This window comes from Prionailurus bengalensis, chromosome X (genome assembly GCF_016509475.1).
Source record: "Prionailurus bengalensis isolate Pbe53 chromosome X, Fcat_Pben_1.1_paternal_pri, whole genome shotgun sequence".
Classification (NCBI taxonomy): domain Eukaryota; kingdom Metazoa; phylum Chordata; class Mammalia; order Carnivora; family Felidae; genus Prionailurus; species Prionailurus bengalensis.
The window spans coordinates 65175660-65187251 of NC_057361.1; the positions used below are offsets into that span (position 1 = coordinate 65175660).

Sequence of the window (11592 nt, forward strand, 5' to 3'; positions counted from 1 at the left end):
AGCAGATGCAAAACCTTTATCTTCCACCATTCCAATGGAAACTGAAAAAAGGAGGGCATCTATGAAAAAATGTAGAACTGGACATGAAAGAATAGAATACATACCCCCCCCCACCTCTAGCTCCATCTTACTAATACTGAACCAAAAAGGAAATCCATTCTCAAAGTTCATGACCTCTCTACTTTAGGTCATTCTTGAATGCAGTCTGCATGTTTACATTTACCATAAGGTGTAGTACCCTGATTAGGAAGTAGTACTTGTCTTAAAACTGAGCACTTTAAGCCTACAGAGTTAATCTGGGGGAAATTTAATAATATTGCTACTTTTAGAACCCTAACACACACAAAAGTAATACAATAAAGTTGTGTGTACTGATTAAATATTAAGTATTAATTGTATGACCATCATAGCATTTCTTTTTTTTTTTAATTTTTTTTAACGTTTATTTATTTTTGGGACAGAGAGAGACAGAGCATGAACGGGGGAGGGGCAGAGAGAGAGGGAGACACAGAATCGGAAACAGGCTCCAGGCTCTGAGCCATCAGCCCAGAGCCCGACGCGGGACTCGAACTCACGGACCGCGAGATCGTGACCTGGCTGAAGTCGGATGCCTAACCGACTGCGCCACCCAGGCGCCCCATAGCATTTCTTTACAACATCACACAATCACCAGAAATAGAAACTTCTTGGAAAACTAAAAACAGGGCACAATTCAATCATTAGAAGTTTCACCCTGTGACTATATTGAAACCAGGTGCATGGTACAGTGCTGCTGCAAAAAATGGAAGCCTGCAGATTTGACAAGGAAGCCAAATCATGGGTTTAAGTCAATTTAAGGAACCTGGTGATACTGTTGAAACAAAATAATAACACAGCAGAAAATAAACAAAGGCATTATATAACCAAATAAAGACATCTGATATTCCATTTCCCTTTGAAAATAAATATAGTTAAAGTCACCGTTAACCTTGGAATGGATATATGGTTGCCTATGATGATCTTGCTAATGACTACACAGTATCAGATCTCCTCTGCTAGGATTATAGTTTTTTTTTTTTAAGTTTATTTATTTATTTTGAGAGACATGATGAATGAGGAGTAGTGAGAGAGGGAAAGAGAAAGAATACCAAGCAGGCTCCACATTGTCAGTGCAGAGCCTGTTGTGGGGCTTGAACCCACTAATAGATCATGACCTGCACCAAAACCAAGAGTCACATGCTTAACCAACTGAGCCAACCAGGTGCCCCTAGCTTTATAGTTCTAAGAAAGCCATAGTTACCAGTTATCATAGTTAGTGTAAATATCTAGAACTTCCTTTTATGACAACCACTATAGAATACACTTGTCTTTAACAGTGAACAAGGGAAGATGGCCTCATGTTTCCTTTGCAATAATAGTATATGTTGGGGATCAAGTGGCCTTCAAGCTTGAAGGTGGGTGTGAAAATGTTTGCAGTTTAGATCATTCTGTTGTGTTTGTGAGTTGGTGAGTCTTACTAACAGCACCACACTGGGCTAAGTTATGCCTTTCAGTTCCACCATTGTCCAAATGGAGAGCCATTTCTTCTGATATGAAAGTGTTCAAATTGAGATCATGTAGTCCATTTGACCAGCATTCCATCCACTGCTCCATGTGTAAGAGAGCCAGGGGTACCTGAACACATGTTTATACTAGCCATTGTACCACTAAGACCATGCAGAGCTAAAGATTCCCAGAAGGGTTACTAATCAGCCTCTACAGATGAGCTAGTTTCCATTGAAGTAGCTCAGTTAGAGGAAACTACTCTAACTTCCTTGGGGAGCTCTAGAGTTTCATAGTGGAGGAAATTTTCCACACAGGAAGCTGATCAAATTTTCTCTAAGAATAGTTCTTCTGCACTCTTTAACCCAAACCAACACATTGCATCACTGATGGCCAATCTGAATTCCAATATCAAAACTCCACTGATTGGTATCCACGCTTTACTTGTAGAGGATGGTGATGGCAGTGGTTGTATTTTGGAAGGAATCTAGAGAGAAAGTCCTGGCTGATGACACACTTGGTCAGAAAAAGTGAGAGAGGTAGGAGAATTATGAGAAGGAGGGGGGAGAGAGAGAGAGAGAGAGAGAGAGAGAGATTTGGGTGTCAATGACTCCAAATGGTCACATTATGTTTCATCTCGAATGGCCACATTAGGTTTCACCATTTTGTTGCAGGGTTTCAGGATCCCACACTCAGTGTGAAGATTCCAGGAAGGGGGTTGTGTAGGAATGATGGGGGTCTGGGGGCCCAGAGGCGCAGCCCTGGCTGAACAGAGGGCTGGGGAGATGTCCCCTCCCAACCCTACACCAAGGCTGGATTGGGGCGCAATGGGCCTGCCTCCCAGCCTTCCTTCCTCATCTTGTGACGGGCTGTTTCTTTATTCTTGACATAAATTATTTATATTGTTATTTCCTTTCTGTTTGAAGAACTTTAATTAGCAATTATTTTAGAGCATGTAAACTTTGTTACCATCACCTGGCTATTCCCAAAGGATTTTTTTTTTTTTGGTCTCCACAATTTCAGATTAGAAATCTCCTGTCATTTGAATCATTGTTTTTCTATGGATAATGTATTATTTATCTCTGTTTTATTTTTCTTTGTGAGATTTTTAGTCTTTAGATTTCTGAAGGTTAATTATGACATGTCTTTATGTGCATTTAATTGCATTAACCCATTTAAGGTAAACTCAGTTCTTGAATTAGTAGTTTTATATATTGTACAAAATTTGGGAAATTTTCAGCAATTTTTCAGAAATCTTTCTTCACCTGTGGGATTCCACAATGACTAGTCTAGGATATATAGGAGACAACACGCACACACACACACACACACACACACAGATTCAATGTCATGTTGTTCCCTAAGTCTTGAGATCTCTAGCCAGTCTTTTTTATTCTTTCCACATTTTAGAGTCTTCTGACATTTGTTTTATGTGTTTTATTCAAGAATTTAATCATACTTATCAAGAATAATGGGATGGAGTAGATTCATTCCATATCATATGGAATCAGAAGTTTTCAGAACAGTGTTAAAAGTAGGTTTATCTGGTGTAATTTGGGTAGAAGATGGATGGGGATGCTGACTGCCAATTTCTAACAGTTTTATTTTTTATCTTGCACCTAGAATTCTATCACCTCCTTAATTTAATAAACAAATGTATTTTAATATCTAATGTTTGCTAGGAACTGTTCTATTTCTCTTGATGTACACTTGGTCAAGAAAATTCAATATATGTCTCAGTATGTAATATCTAGTGCATGATCCATTTGATAAGGGAAGTACAGGATCTTATAAAAGCACAGAGAAGTGCCTAAATCAGACTTATAGAGAATTCAAGAAAAGGTTTACAGAAGATAATTCTAAACTAGAAGCTAAAGGAAAGTTAGTTACATGAAAAGTGGGAAAAGAAAAGCCCAAGAGCATAAGCCATTTATGCAAATTCATCAGTATAACAGAATGCATCACACCTTCATGGAAATGTGAATACTTCAGCATGGTTGGAGTAGAGAATTGTGGTGAAGTGTAGAGCTATAGAAATGAGGTTGGAAAGATAAGTCAGTGTAGTCAAAAATTCTTATCAATGCCCATCTCTCCTTCCCACTGTGCCACAATTTATTTGTTCCATGCTCTCCCCTAACATCAGTGCCCTTGGCCTTGGGGAGATTTACATAGTACTTTTTTCTCTCATTTGGGAAGCATCCAGGTGAAGTAGAAAGATGATTAGAGAGGCTTATTTTTAACCACATTCCAAGATCCAATTAACAGTGAGTCTCTTTATGCCCAGGCAGGTACTTTACCACTTTGTACTTCACCCAGTGAGGTCATTGTAAAGAGACACGTGTTTGTTTGTTTTTTTTAAATTTTCTATGGGTAGAATCCTTCCATGAATTGGGACAATTCATAATTGGGGCCAATGAATTGAGACATACATAAGCAGGCAACTCAACCACAGTTCTTGTCGTTAACCTTTCTGAAGAAGTAGTAATCTGCAACCATTTTGTTTGGCTCTGTCCTCAGTAAGAAACAAGGAACTCAGGCATAGCCAAAGGAGCACAATAGTGGTGAGACTATTCTGTTCCTAAGCCTTTTGTTAGCTGAAACCAGTAGCATTGCCAGACAGCAGTAGGAAACATTCATGGTCCTGCATTTGGAGGAAAGAGGATGTGATCTTGTCTAAATAGAATACCATCTACCTAAAAGCCATTTGCAAAGCTATTATTTTAGGAAGGGCTGAAAGCTTTAAATAAAATGAATGGGGTTATCTACCTTAAAGCAATTTTAAAGATCAGAGTTCTTGGAGAATATAAACTAACTGTATAATTATGAAGGAAAAGTGGGAAAATCCTAAAAAGTTAGTGATCAAGCCATGGATGCTTGCAGTGGGATTGACAGAGTAAGATTCTCTGCCCACTACTGGTGCAGTCTGTGTCTTAGTGGAAATAAGTGTTTTGTCAAAGTACTCATACACATAATCCACACCATAGACACAATATAAAATAATGTATTAGTAGGAGATAATAATGCATAAGTAAAAGAGTTTGATAATATCTTGGTCAAATGAGCATAATGACAGTATCTCCCTTCCTTATAGTACTATCATGAAGATTATATGATATATCTAAAGTAGCTGGCACATAGTAAATGTATATTTAATTGTTATTAAACACTGATGCTATTGTATTATAAATTGCTAGATACTTCAGAAATCCCAAGAAATCAACAAAGACTAGAGAAGTCAGGGGTACATAGAACTTGAGCTGGGCTTTGAAAAGTATTTATATTTCACTTTATTTCATGACTCAGAAGAAATACACAAAATAAATTGGAATAATAGTCTTTTTTTGCAATATTACTATGTAGCAGATACACACATTGCATATATTATCTTGCCTTTTTGAATGTACACAACATTGGTATACACTGTATAGTGAAAGAAGATATGAACCAGATAATTTTGGAAATAAAGCCATAAGCATAGGAATTTGGATTCAAATTCAGGTCTGTCTGACTACAAAGCCTATAGTTTGAACCACTGTAACATACTGACTGTTAAGAAAAAAACAAATCTGGAATGTTAAATTAAAATCATATTTGGAAAAAAAATCAATAAACATATGAGGTTCAGGGGAAACAAACTTGTAAAGAGGTGGTTGTGGTAGAAAATTTATAAGCCTCTCCAATTTCTGAAGGAGAAAAACATCAGAAATATATTTTTTTCTTTAAAAATGAAAATGAGTCATAACCCCAAAAGTAAGATTTCGAAAGCTAATGAAAAATCTTAAGACAAATGCAATTTTTGCCTTGATTGAACTTACTGGTTTCAAATTTCTGACATTGAAGAAGAAAGTATTGATTCTGAAATGACATAGTTTCCTTTTCTGTAATATGTGGTTTGTCTTTTATTAGTTTTGGAATTTGGGGAAATACTGTTCATGTAAGTAATAAAACAGTATATTTTCTGAAAATTAGTAATGGTTTTTAAATTGAATCAGTTGAATATGAATGCTTCAGGAATAATTTTATTAAACTTTTTAAAAATTCTATTGTGGTAAAAAAAAGGCTTTTAAAAGCTTTTCATTATAGAATTAAGATAACTATAGTTTTTTTAAACATAGGAATCCTGATTGTTTTCTAAAACCTAAATATAATGTAATATTTTTATTATTGTTTCTGTTTTGTTTTACTATCACTTTTTTTCCCACATGCTCAAGACAGGAGAAATAATTAGATGTAGGTAAGTAGGCCAGACTATACTACACCATTATGAAAGTTAAATCACAAACCTGTCTGTGAATTTCCTCATGCAGGGTGGAAAAGAATGTATAATTGTCTTAGTCTATTTGTGCTGCTATAACAAAAAGACCACAGATTGGGTGTCTTAAACAACATTTAATTCTCAGAGTTCCAGAAGTTGAGACAGCAAGATCAAGATGTTGTCGGATTTGGTGACTGTTTAAAGTCTACTTCTTGGCTTATAAATGGCCATCTTCTCACTGGTGGAAGGGGCAAGATATTTCCCTGGGGTCTCTTTTAGCAAAGCATTAATACTTTGAAGACCTAATTACTTTACTTTCCAAAGGCTCCACTCCAAACACTATCACATTTAGGATTAGGTTTCAACATATGACTCTGGGGGGCAGGGAACACATAAACATTCAAACATTTAGCCTATAGCATTAATTAAATGATTCACAGTATTTGCAAGGAGATAATACACTAGTTTCTCAGACAAAACACAATCTTTGCTGAGATAAAATATGTTAGGATAGTGGTTTTCAATGTGTGGTCCCTGGATTTCATTGAAACTTATTTGAAATGTAAATTCTTGGGCCGTAACCCAGAGCTACTAAATCAAACTATGGGTGGGACAGCACACCAGATGATTCTGAGGCATGCTCAAGTTTTAAACCCACTGGGTTAAGGTAGGAATAATAATTCTGTCTGAGTTTGTGGTTAGGTAAAGAAATTTACTGAGTTAGGTCAAATAATTAGTTAAAATTCTAACATACTCCTTCCTTCAGCTAAAAAGAATTTGATATATGTGGGTTTTTTTTTTTGAAATTTATTGACCAATTGGTTTCCATACAACACCCAGTGCTCATCCCAAAAGGTGCCCTCCTCAATACCCATCACCCACCCTCCCCTCCATCCCAACCCCATCAACCCTCAGTTTATTCTCAGTTTTTAACAGTTTCTTATGCTTTGGCTCTCTCCCACTCTAACCTCTTTTTTTTTTCCTTCCCCTCCCCCATGGGTTCCTGTTAAGTTTCTCAGGATCCACATAAGAGTGAAACCATATGGTATCTGTCTTTCTCTGTAAGGCTTATTTCACTTAGCATCACACTCTCCAGTTCCATCCACGTTGCTACAAAAGGCCATATTTCATTTTTTCTCATTGCCATGTAATATTCCATTGTGTATATAAACCACAATTTCTTTACCCATTCATCAGTTGATGGACATTTAGGCTCTTTCCATATTTTGGCTATTATTGAGAGTGCTGCTATGAACATTGGGGTACAAGTGCCCCTATGCATCAGTACTCCTGTATCCCTTGGATAAATTCCTAGCAGTGCTATTGCTGGGTCATAGGGTAGGTCTATTTTTAATTTTCTGAGGAAGCTCTACACTGCTTTCCAGAGCAGCTGCACCAATTTGCATTCCCACCAACAGTGCAAGAGGGTTCCCGTTTCTCCACATCTTCGCCAGCATCTATAGTCTCCTGATTTGTTCATTTTGGCCACTCTGACTGGCGTGAGGTGATACCTGAGTGTGGTTTTGATTTGTATTTCCCTGATAAGGAGCGACGCTGAACATGTTTTCATGTGCCTGTTGGCCATCTGGATGTCTTCTTTAGAGAAGTGTCTATTCATGTTTTCTGCCCATTTCTTCACTGGGTTATTTGTTTTTGGGGTGTGGAGTTTGGTGAGCTCTTTATACATTTTAGATACTAACCTTTTGTCCGATATGTCATTTGCAAATATCTTTTCCCATTCTCTTGGTTGCCTTTTAGTTTTGTTGGTTGTTTCCTTTGCTGTGCAGAAGCTTTTTATCTTCATAAGGTCCCAGGAATTCACTTTTGCTTTTAATTCCCTTGCCTTTGGGGCTGTGTCGAGTAAGAGATTGCTACGGCTGAGGTCAGAGAGGTCTTTTCCTGCTTTCTCCTCTAAGGTTTTGATGGTTTGCTGTCTCACATTCAGGTCCTTTATCCATTTTGAGTTTATTTTTGTGAATGGTGTGAGAAAGTGGTCTAGTTTCAACCTTCTTCATGTTTCTGTCCAGTTCTCCCAGCACCATTTGTTAAAGAGGCTGTCTTTTTTCCATTGGATGTTCTTTCCTGCTTTGTCAAAGATGAGTTGGCCATACGTTTGTGGGTCTAGTTCTGGGGTTTCTATTCTATTCCATTGGTCTATGTGTCTGTGTTTGTGCCAATACCATGCTGTCTTGATGATGACAGCTTTGTAGTAGAGGCTAAAGTCTGGGATTGTGATGCCTCCTGCTTTGGTCTTCTTCTTCAAAATTCCTTTGGCTATTCGGGGCCTTTTGTGGTTCCATATGAATTTTAGGATGGCTTGTTCTAGTTTGGAGAAGAATGCTGGTGCAATTTTGATTGGGATTGCATTGAATGTGTAGTATTGACATTTTGACAATATTTATTTTTCCAATCCATGAGCAGGGAATGTCTTTCCATTTCTTTAAATCTTCTTCAATTTCCTTCATAAGCTTTCTATAGTTTTCAGCATACAGATCCTTTACATCTTTGGTTAGATTTATCCCTAGGTATTTTATGCTTCTTGGTGCAATTGTGAATGGGATCAGTTTCTTTATTTGTCTTTCTGTTGCTTCATTGTTTCTGTATAAGAATGCAACTGATTTCACAAAACAGCCCTTCATAAGTTTACAAGAATTGAAATTATACCATGCATACTTTCAGACCACAATGCTATGAAGCTTGAAATCAACCACAGAAAAAAGTCTGGAAAACCTCCAAAAGCATGGGGGTTAAAGAACACCCTACTAACGAATGAGTGGGTCAACCAGGCAATTAGAGAAGAAATTAAAAAATATATGGAAACAAACGAAAATGAAAATACAACAATCCAAACGCTTTGGGACGCAGCAAAGGCAGTCCTGAGAGGAAAATACATTGCAATCCAGGCCTATCTCAAGAAACAAGAAAAATCCCAAATACAAAATCTAACAACACACCTAAAGGAACTAGAAGCAGAACAGCAAAGGCAGCCTAAATCCAGCAGAAGAAGAGAAATAATAAAGATCAGAGCAGAAATAAACAATATAGAATCTAAAAAAACTGTAGAGCAGATCAACGAAACCAAGAGTTGGTTTTTTGAAAACATAAACAAAATTGACAAACCTCTAGCCAGGCTTCTCAAAAAGAAAAGGGAGATGACCCAAATAGATAAAATCATGAATGAAAATGGAATTATTACAACCAATCCCTCAGAGATGCAAACAATTATCAGGGAATACTATGAACAATTATATGCCAACAAATTGGACAACCTGGAAGAAATGGACAAATTCCTGAACACCCACACTCTTCCAAAACTCAATCAGGAGGAAATAGAAAGCTTGAACAGAACCATAACCAGCGAAGAAATTGAATCGGTTATCAAAAATCTCCCAACAAATAAGAGTCCAGGACCAGAGGGCTTCCCAGGGGAGTTCTACCAGACGTTTAAAGCAGAGATAATACCTATCCTTCTCAAGCTATTCCAAGAAATAGAAAGGGAAGGAAAACTTCCAGACTCATTCTATGAAGCCAGTATTACTTTGATTCCTAAACCAGACAGAGACCAGGGAAAAAAGAGTATGACAGGCCAATATCCCTGATGAATATGGATGCAAAAATTCTCAATAAGATACTAGCAAATCGAATTCAACAGCATATAAAAAGAATTATTCGCCATGATCAAGTGGGATTCATTCCTGGGATGCAGGGCTGGTTCAACATTCGCAAATCAATCAACGTGATACATCACATTAACAAAAAAAAAGAGAAGAACCATATGATCCTGTCAATCGATGCAGAAAAGGCCTTTGACAAAATCCAGCACCCTTTCTTAATAAAAACCCTTGAGAAAGTCGGGATAGAAGGAACATATTTAAATATTATAAAAGCCATTTATGAAAAGCCCACAGCTAACATCATCCTCAATGGGGAAAAACTGAGAGCTTTTTCTCTGAGATCAGGAACACGACAGGTAGGCCCACTCTCACCGCTGTTGTTTAACATAGTACTGGAAGTGCTAGCATCAGTTATCAGACAACAAAAGGAAATCAAAGGCATCAAAATTGGCAAAGAGGAAGTTAAGGTTTCACTTTTTGCAGATGACATGATATTATACATGGAAAATCCGATAGACTCCACCAAAAGTCTGATAGAACTGATACATGAATTCAGCAAAGTTGCAGGATACAAAATCAATGTACAGAAAAGAATTTGATATACTTGGAAAACAAATAGATTTGACATTGTGATGTTATGAGAAAGGGTATTAATATTGGTATCTGGAAGAGAATTAATTTAGGAATTAATTTAGAGAATTAGTCATGATTTCCTGGAGGATAATTTGATACTACTCATCAAAGCCTAGCAATTTTACTTTTAAAAATTTAGTCAAAGAAAATAGTTCCTCAAATGTGTGAAGATGGGTGTACAAGAATATTTAGCAAGTCATTGTTTCCAATAATTAAAAATGGTAATCTACCTCAATGTCCACTAGTGAAATAAATTATATAATTCTCATGAAATTCTAAATATCCATTAAAATGATTATTCAAGTGTTTATTTATAATAAGACACCATATTCATATTAATTTGATTGAATATATACTACAATTATAAGATAGTATATGTATATGAATCAAATTTGGTTAAAATATCCATACATGTATTCGTTTATAGATCTACAGACATGGATAAAAAAATATGTTATACACCAAAATATTAGCAATGGAAATATTGGTGATAGACATGTATATATTTTGTTTGTGCTATTCTCTATTTTCTAATGTGAAACTATATTCCTTAAATAAAGACACAACAAAAGCTTAAAAGCAACCTAATTTAAGATGACTTTTAAGCATATTTTTTACACAATCTTATTATTAGGAACAAGTAATACTCATTCTGCTTTTTAAAAACACTGTGTCCTCGAATATAGGGGGGAAAATACCTAATCCCTCTTGCTTTAATAATTCACTGCTCAGTTTACTGTTCCAAAATCTGGGATTGATTTATTTCTGAAGATTTGTATTATTATCAGATAGTCACAAAAATATGGGTTTCATCTTAGAAATTTCTGGAAAAATAAAAATTAGTCTGAGTGGAAGGCAAGAGGATCTTGGTTCAAACTTTGCAAGTAATTTTATCTGTTAATTTGGAAAATTTAATGTACCTGTTTTTGGACTTGGTTTTTTAATCTATAAAAAGTGGCAGGAGCAGAAGATTTTGATGGTCTTTAACTGCTCTAATACTCTAGGAATCTATAATGAATTTAGAAAACAATTTTTAGAGATCTGTATGAGAAAGTATGGAGGCTAAAGGAATAGAGTAAATTAAAACTTTCTAAAATTAGCTTTAAAGGACTCTTCTTCTGATATTACATAGGATGTTATCGATACTTCTCTCTTTTAGTATAACTTCTCCCTTGATGGAATTTTAAAACAAACGTGTTAAATATTTTAAAAATATTTGAAAGTTGGTGTACTTGTGACACCTGGTGGTCAAATGAAACATCACATCTAAATTCCAATTTCCCACACACTCCTTCCCTTTTCTCTCAGCGGGACATTTTTCCCCGATTCATCCATTCATCATATATTCAGTCATTCACTCAATAAACACTTAGTGGATCCCTAATATGTTCAAAACACTTTACAACACACTTTAATATTGAGAAAAGAAAGTAATAAGAGAATCAGTCTTTCATATGTAGGATATTGCAATCTATTTAGAGGAACAAAATTGATTGCATACAAAGGCAATAACCACAGCACGTTAAATGTATTAAATGCACTCTTGCTAAAAAAATGATCAGAACTATG

At 36.0% G+C, this 11592-nt stretch overlaps 1 pseudogene; it reads right to left on the reverse strand.

Moving 5' to 3' along the window:
• Positions 1-1456: 1456 nt before the first annotated feature.
• LOC122477086 lies at positions 1457-2047 on the reverse strand (annotated as a pseudogene).
• Between the last annotated feature and the right edge of the window lie 9545 nt (positions 2048-11592).